Source organism: Corvus cornix, chromosome 10 (assembly GCF_000738735.6).
Source record: "Corvus cornix cornix isolate S_Up_H32 chromosome 10, ASM73873v5, whole genome shotgun sequence".
In the NCBI taxonomy this organism is placed as follows: Eukaryota; Metazoa; Chordata; class Aves; order Passeriformes; family Corvidae; genus Corvus; species Corvus cornix.
In genome coordinates this window covers 12,263,889-12,272,786 of record NC_046340.1, presented here as the reverse complement: position 1 = coordinate 12,272,786, position 8,898 = coordinate 12,263,889, and positions in this window count along the sequence as shown.

Below are 8,898 nucleotides of genomic sequence, written 5' to 3'. Positions count from 1 at the left end.
CCCTTCCCACAGCCCCACCACAGGGGGTGCGCAGTGGCCCCCCAGACAAAGCCACAAGCCCGATGGTGCCGCTTGCGCAAGGCCCTGTAACAAATTGCAGCAGCTCCCGGGCCGGGCCGGAGCCTCCCACTCCAAACACATGTTCCTGCCTGATCCTGCCCGCCGGGGCCGGCGCTGCGCCCGGCTCTTGTGGGAGCCTGGCATTAACGAGGCTCTGTCATTCCAACCATTTCATTAGCAGCATTTAGGAAAGGCCTGACGACTCCGTGTCGTGAGAAGCTGCCCGTGGATGTTTGCGTGGCTGCTGAGGCTCTGCGTTGGGCTTTTGCACTTAGGGGTGTTTCTCTCATGATTTATAGCATTAAAAAAGGCAGAGAATGTGGAAAACCCAGCGTTGGTCGGGTTTAATTAGGTTATAGATGGGAAGAACAAAGAGCTCAGAGGTGCTGAGGACCACAGCGAATCCAAACCTTGCTGGCTGTGGCAGTGGTGGTGGGGAGGTGGGGTGGGATGTGCCAGGGTTGCTCTTTGCCTGCTCCACCGGGTATTTCCACACTGCCCTCCTGCAGCTGCTGTCAGGTGCCCTCATACCCCTCATTGCTGGTTTTTGACTGAAAACTGGAGTAGGACCCTCCTGTGTCCATGAGCTGCCCGGTGGGATTTGGGATGTTGGCGGACCCGAGGGCTGGGAAGCTTCTGGGAGAGACTGGCTTGGGGAGCCCTTGCAACAAAGCAACCCCTCAGTAATTTTGAGACTGTAAGGGAAGGAGATTTAAATACTGCCAGGAGGTTGTGCCCACATGAAGGGAAACAAACCCAGTTTTCCATGTGCTTTGGTCCAAAGAGCAGCGAGCATCCAGCACAGACCCCCTTTGCTGGAGAAGGACGTCTTCGACGAGGGTGGTTTGACTTCAGAGGCGTATGCACAAGAATGAGGAATATTTCCCATTATTAAATCCAGTTTTATTTGCTTATAACTTCACAGTTAGCTCGGGGGGGAAAGCTTTCTGTGGGCAGCGTCTGCTTTAGGTTGAAACTTTGTATTTGGGAAGTTTTGGCGAAAACAATCCGACCACATCTGAGAGCGCTGGGAGGGAAGCAGTCTGCTTTGACATGTTGAAAAAGCCAAATGAAAGGCACGCAAGAGCCCCCTGGCACGCTGGGCTGCACGGATGGAGCGGCACGGCAGCACCCGGCTCCGAGCTGGGGTTTGCTGGGATCGGGGGCTCAGCTCTGACCCTCCAGCCCCGTGTTTGCTGCTCTTGGGACTGGACATGTCCCACTGCAGGACAGATTCTGAGCTGGGCATTCCCTGCCTGGTGTGGCATTGCCCCTCAGTGCTCCTGGGAAGCGAGGAAGAGCCAGGGTTTTCTGTGCACCCAGGGGTCTCTGGATCACAGCCCTGTGTGGGCACTTGGAGGGCGCTGGCCCTGCCCCGCCACCCTTGTGCAGGGCACAGCGGGGTTGGGATGGGCTGTGTCACAGGAGGAGGCCAGAGGCCGGCTGGGCCTTGCCAGGGGGCTGTTTGTGCTAGCCCCTGCTTGTGTCCCACTTGGCAGTGGTGGAAAAGGGGATTTCTTGGGCTGTAAGGCACCTCCCACTCGGGTACGGCTCCATCACCCTCGAGGAGCTGCAGCTGCCAAACAGCCCCCTCGGGCCTGGGGCATGGGTAACACCAAGAGCCATCTGAGCTAAACAGGCCTGGGAAAGAGCAGAGCATGCCCAGGGCCATGGGTTTGGGATCAGCAAGGCTGAGGAGCAGCAGGATGGATCAGGCTCTCCCAGCACTGCTGCTCCTTGTGCTGGGCAGGTCAAAGGGCTTTGGTGGCTTGGTGCCATCCTTTGCCCTGGGGGCCCTGGGGACTCTGCCACAGCCTCTTGTGAGCTGGGGGAACCTTAGGGCAGCTTTGCCATTCTGCTGAATCTCTGAGAATGAGAGAGATCCATCTCTGCTGGCCCCAGATGCCATCCCTGGGAATGAATCCCTGAGGGTGCTGCTGGCCAAGGGATCCAGGGATCAGCAGGGATAGCACTTCCCAGCTGCAAATACCTGGTGGGGAGTTGAGAGTGGGGATGCTTGGGCTGCATCTGAACAGGAGCACATCACTGATATTGGATTCATTTCATCAGTGCCAAGTTCCCCTTCCTCCCTCTGTAGCAGGAAAAAGCACTTTCCCATTAAAGCTGGGCTGGGTGCTCCTGGGCTGTGTCTGAGATGTGGCACTGGTGTCCATCTGAAGGGCTCCTGGAATGAGGACCCATTTCTGTGCAGATATTTATATGGAAATCTGGCAGGGTTATTAAGCAGGGAGCAGTGAATTTATTCGGGTCATTTATTATTGATAGGTAACATGACACTGTTTTAATAATGTTCTCTGATCCTGCTGCAGCACAGCGGGGAGGGGCTGGAGCAAGCTCAGGGGAAACCAAATCTCCTTCCCATGTTTCTGCAACGTGCTGGATCAGCAGGGAGTCTGGCTGAGGCCTGGTGTTCCCTCAGCTGCCCAGCTTGGTCTGGATCATGGAGCAAGGAGGGTGCAGCTGGCACAGAGGGCGCTGGACATGGAATCAGAAAATCTTGGAATGGTTTGGGTCAGAATGGACCTTAAAGTTCACCCCGTTCCACCCCCTGCCCTTTGGGCAGGGACCCCTTCCACTATCCCAGGTTGCTCCAAGCCCTGTCCAACCTGGCCTTGGACACCTGGAGAAGGAAATTATCCTCAGCACATCGCAGGAAACTCCTGGACCCCTTATGTCCTGCTGTGTTGTCCCTCCAGCCAATACCGGCAGGCTGGAGCCCTCATGGGGACCAGGGCTGTGAAATGCCCCTTTCCCTATCCCCGAGGGTGTGGGGGGCTGCGGGCACCGGGTGTGACTCTGGGGCTCTGCGGGGGCTTCCTGGACACAGCCAGCTCCTGGAGACAGCCTTGGCACGGCCGAGCCGGGCTTTGTCCGGAGCAGCCGGAAAATCCCGCCTGGGTCTCGCTTGGGTGAGGGGCCGTGGCTGCCCCCCGGGGCACAGGAAGGACGAGGTGCTGGGGCTGCTCCGGCACAAAGCCCGGCAGCCGCGGGAGCCCCCAGCCCTGCCCAAGCTGCACTAATCAACTCGTTAATCCTCGTTACGATAATCAGCCCCTGCCTGGCCGAGAGGGACCCCTGGCCCTTGCAGAACTCGGTGCTGGGCTTGGCTGCCCAGCCGGGCATCCCTGTGGGCACCGAGCCCTGGCTCCAGCAGTTCCTGCAGCCGGTGTGGGCAGGGACAAGGCTCTGGCAGGATCCCAGCGAGGCCTCATTTGTCCCACGGATTGGCCTCTCCTCCCACTTGGTGGCTGCTTTGCCATTGTCCCTGTGAATGAGCCACAGCCCTTGAACAGCATCTGCTGCTCAGCCCCTCTCCCTGCGCTTCTTGGTGAGGGGGGACCCTGCTGCTCTGGAAGGATCCGAGATCCTGCTTTCTGTTGGACCCATGTGGCAGCCGGCCCTGTTGGGGTGCAGGTGATCCTGTGGGGGTGCAGACTGTGCTGTTGGGATGTAGGTGATCCTGTTGGGATGTAGGTGATCCTGCTGGGATTCAGACTGTCCTATTGGAATACAGGTGGCCCTGTGGGGTGCAGGGAGCTGCTGCAGGCACAGGGAGCCCCAACACCCACAGAGCATCACCCCAACCTCCGGGCCATCAGCCCTGCCAGAGCCCAGCCCTGGCTCTCTGCATCCCAGCCCTGCCAGCCTGGCCAGGTGCTCCACAGGTGTGTGCTTTGGGGGCAAACTCCTCTCGGGATGAGCAGGGACCCCCCAGGACTCTCCTCGCTGTTTATCCCGACCTGGAGCTGCAGCACTGTCAAGCAGCTCCCGCAGAGTTTGCTCAGGGTTATGATGTACAGAGGGCTGGAAATGAAAGGGAATATTTTGCCTTTGAAAAGGAGAGGAATCGTGTCTGCTGTGTTAAATTCAGAGACCTGGATGTGGAAAAAAAACGCGTGTGGGTGTGATGAAAAGCTTCCCAGGAGTTCACCCCATGTAATTGGGCTGGGAGCTCTCTCCGGGTGTGAAATCACGGAGCTGGGCATGGAGGGGACACACGAGAGGAGGGACACGAGTGCCACAGCCCGGGCTGGTGTTTGAACAGTGCCTGCAAATCCCAGAACGGGCTATTAGGAATTAAAGAGATGCTGTTAATCCGAGTTGGAAATAAAACAGGACACACACGAGCTCATCTGGTTGGTCTGGCCTGCTGCTGGTGTCAGCTTCAATTGGAATAAACAAGCGTTGCTGGGCTGCTGCGAGCTCCTGGAAGGCAGAGCAGGGCTGGGAGCGCGAGGCTGCGCCGCTCCCACATGAGAACCACTTGCCCAATTCCTGCTCATTTTTAAAGACAGGCGGTTGTGAAAGCGAGAAGGTACTCAGGGGTGCTCATTACCACTTCTGCCTTGCAAGAGTTTTCCTCCAGCGCCCATAAAAACCCTGCTTGCTCTCACGAGAGATTCCACATCAAATATTCAAGGCAGATTACACCGAGAGCCACACAGGAGGAGGGGGGAGGAAAAAAAACCCTCTAAACTCTTCAGTTGCTTTAATAAAGGAGCCAAAAAGGTTAAGAAAGAGAAAGGCAGGCGGCAGGGAGGGGAGAGACTCCGTGTTCCTCCCGGGGCAGCGCTGCCGGCGGTGAATGCCAGCCCAGCCCGGGTTTTGAAGTGGGTGCTGCTCCTGCTGAGCCAACTCGGGGCACAGGTTGGATCACCTGAGCCAGGAGCAAAACCCTCGGCAGGGAGAGCTGCACGTGGCGGCTGCAGCAGCTCCAGCAGCTCCAGCAGCGCTGCTTTAATGAAACAGCACAGGATGGGTGCTCGGTATTCCTGCCCCGGAGCGCTCGGCGGCCCCTTGGAGATGGGTTGGTCTGCTCTGGGTCTGCACAGATGGAGCTCAGTTGCTCCTGCTGCTGCTGGCAGGAGGTTTTGGGTGGAAAAAGGCTGGATGTGAGTGTCTGTGGAAGGGCTGGGAGTGTCCAATCGGGTTGGGAGTGTCCAGCCTGGCTGTGAGTGTCCACCCAGGCTGTGCGTGTCTGGCTGGGAATGGAGCAGAGCCAGCCTCTCTGGTGGCAGGGATGTGGCTCTGCCTGACAATCCAGGGTTTATTCCAGTGCCGTGGTGCCCCAGTGAAACATTCCAAACCTGTCAAAGCTCCTGAGAGCACAATCCTGCTCCACAGATAACATCTCCCCCCAAAACATGCTTTGCTGTCTCTCTCTCATGTTTTTCTACTGCATAATTACTCTTCCTAATTGTGCTGCCGAGCAGAATGCTGGCTCGGGGGGAGGAGGTGCTGCGTGTGTGAGCCTGGGGCCTGCTTTTGGGGAGCTGAGCCATCCTGGCTGCGGGGAGCGGGGCCGTGCCCAGGGGCATGGGGGCACCTGGCTCCCGACCCACAGCAGCAGTGGGGGTGTTTGAGCAGCCTGCAGGAGGCTGTGCGGTGCCTGTGTGGTCTCTGAGCCCTTCCCACAGCCCCCAGGTGTTATTAGGGGAAGGTTTGCAGCGCCAGTGCTTGAGCCCAGCATGGCTGTGGTGCCCGAAGCCACCCAGGCCCTGCCCTGTCTGACTGCGGGGAGCCCTCCTGGGGACGGAGCTCCTGTGGTGACAGGGGTTGGCCGGGGGGTTTGATGGCTGTGCCCCGCTGTGAGCAGCCCTGGGGGTCACTCTGCAGTGGCCTGGGGGCCCCTGCCCTGCTGGCATTGCCCGAGGGGCCAGGGGTGGCCGGAGCTGGGGCTGTTTGCTGGGGTGTTTGTGTCACCCCAGTGTCACACCGAGGGGGACTCCAGAGCCCCTCCGGGGGTCCCAGCTGGCCAGTGGTTGCAGCCCCTAATTGCTCGGGATTCTCTCTCCCTTTTCCAGCACCTCTGGATTTCTTCTCTGCCGGATTTCCCCTCACCAGCAGCACCCATGGGGCTGCAGCAGGGCCCAGGAGCCAGAGCCACCCACATTGAGCGTCTCTGACCCCACAGGGAAAAGCACCCACATTCCAAAGCTGCGTTCCAGGAGCCTCCTCCCACCCAGCCCCTCTCCAAGGGGTGCAGGGCCCGACTGTGCCTGTCACTGGGGGGCTTGGGGGTGTGGGCTGGCACCCGGTGCAGGTGAGATCCCTGCGCCACTGCCAGGCATGGCCGTGGGGATGGGTCACGGAGCCCAGGCTGCTCACAGGGATGCTGTGGCAGAGTTGAGCTGGGAAGGGGCCTGGATCTAGATTGCCTTTGGAGTCCCTTCCAGCCCGAGCCACTCTGTGATTCCATGATTTTCCAGTTTTCTGCTCCCACCTTGCTCACAGCAATGCTCCAGCCCTGCAGCCTGTGCTGGGAGGGCTCAGTCCTCCTCACACCCCGGGGTCCCAGCCCAGAGGAGCTCCAGGATTGGCTCACAGGGGGCTCTACAGACCCCTGGTCACCTCAGATCTCCCCCATGGTCCCTGCAGTGTCCCTCTGGTCACCTCAGAGCTCCTCCCTGGTCCCTGCAGTGTCCCCCTGGTCACCTCAGAGCTCCCCCATGGTCCCTGCAGTGTCCCTCTGGTCACCTCAGAGCTCCTCCCTGGTCCCTGCAGTGTCCCGCTGGCCACCAGAGAGCTCCTCGTGGCAGCAGGTGGTGGCACACGTGGCCCTGAGCAGCACCAGGGGCTGCCGTGGTTTCCTGCTCACATCAAGTGGATTTGTGGCTCCGGTGCCGTGACTCAGAGCTGAGGGGTCCCTGGGCAGGTGGAGCAGAGCCCCCGCCCCCAGCGCTGCTGCCCGAGCACCCTCTCGGCACGCACCCAGCACGGGTGACAGTTCAGGCAGGATGTGGCCGTGGCTTCTTTTTCTTGTCTGGTTTTTTTTTTAGAGGTATTTTTTCCCCTTCAGGCTGAGATTCTCTAAAACAAACAAACCTCTGTGGCTGGGCAGCTGCAGGGTGGCTCTGGCTGCAGGTGGGATGGGAGTGATCCGTGTCCCGTTGTCCCCTGTGCTGCCAGCCCCCGGGGCCAGGCTGGGGCGGTGGGGCCATGGGAACGGGGACATGGGACGGGTCCGGGCCGCAGGGGGGGAGGGACCCCGCCTGGGGCTGTCCCAGGGCTTCTGGTGAGTCATTTGAGGAACCCACCGGCTGCTGAAGCAGCTCTGTGTCCCTGGGTGCTGCCGCTGTGTCTGACACAGCACTTGGGGACATGGGACAGCGCGGGTGGCCTTGGCAGAGCTGAGGAATGGTTGGACGCCGTGGTCTCAGCAGCTGGGATTGGCGCTGCTGGGTGGGAAGGTTTTGTGGATGGGGAGCAGGGCAGGCATGAGGCAGGGAGGAAGAGGAAGAGGAGCAGCAGCAGTTGCCTTAGTCACCAGCTGACAGGCACAGTGAGAGCTGCACTCTCCCATCCACAGGGTTCTGGTGAAGCACCAATTTTGAGGGCAAGTGAAATGAATTTTATGACTCTTTTTCTTTGTGGCTCCCCTGTTGGTGCTGTTCCCTGGGGTCCCCCCACACATCCTCCCCCAAAATCAGACGCCTGCAGTGGCTCAGCTGTCCCTGAGCTTCTCCAGACTTCCCAGCTTGATCTACTGGGTCATAAAGTCCCATAAAAAGAAAGCCTGGGACTGGGAGAGCTGGAAATGTTCAGCGTGGAGAAGGGAAGGATCCAGGGAGAGCTCAGAGCCCCTTCCAGGGCCTAAAGGGGCTCCAGGAGAGCTGGAGAGGGACTGGGGACAAGGGACGGAGGGACAGGACACAGGGAATGGGTTCCCACTGCCAGAGGGCAGGGATGGATGGGATACTGGGAAGGAATTGTTCCCTGTGAGGGTGTGGAGGCCCTGGCACAGGTCCCAGGGCTGGTGCTGGCTGTGCAGGAGGGACACTCGGCCCCGGGGCTCAGCTCTGGGCACCCCCAGGTCACCGAGCCCCTTGACCTGTTCTGCAGGTCCCTGTCGGAAGTTGGTGACACAGGCGTTTCTTGGGATGGTTTTTTATTCCTGTGGTCTTGTTTCTGGTGGAAATTAGTCAGCGTTCCAGGGCACAAACCTCAAGCCACGGCCACATTCTGAGCCGGCTCAGCGCTGCCACCATTCCACAAACCACTTCCTTCCAGCTTCCTGCAGCCAGTCCCAGGGGGTGATTAAAGGGCAGGAGCAGGGCTGGAAGAGAGGAGCTGGGCATCCCCAGACAGGCTCTGCTCTGTAGCAGCCCAGGCACAGTCCCACATGGAATCCAGAACCCTTGGAAGGGACTTAAATCCCATCCTGCTCCCACCCCCTGCCATGGGCAGGGACACCTTCCACCATCCCAGGCTGCTCCAAGCCCCAGTGTCCAACCTGGCCTTGGACACTGCCAGGGATCCAGGGGCAGCCCCAGCTCCTCTGGGCACCCTGTGCCAGGGCCTCACATCCTCATGATCCGGGTTTGCCATGGACAGAGAATTTAAAAAAGGTTTTTTTTTACAGCTGGGATGCTCCTTTTCCTGGAGCTCCTGCAGAGAGGGAGGACACATAAGGGAGCTCTATAAGGCTCCCACCTTCCCAAGCCACACCCCCCCACAACAGATGCATCCCACTGATTTCTTTCCTTGGTGCAGTTTCCTTCCTTGGGTGGCACGATGCAATTTGTGTTGGAGTTTGGCTTTCGAGTGAAACTCTTGGCTTGTCACTCTCAAGGCACAACACGCTCCCTAAATAGCAGGCTAAATTTCCCCACCTAGCCTTAAAAAATAGAAGAGTCCTCTGCCAAATGAAAGGACATATTCCAGTATTCTTTGTTGTTGCAACAAATTGGGTGGATACTGTCAGACTTCTGTATTCTGGGAATACTTCCAGAGCCTCTTTTTGTGTGCAACTCGGTTACCATGTAATTGTCAACTTAAATTGCAGTGTTGGATAACTGAGCTGGGGCTGCAGACAAT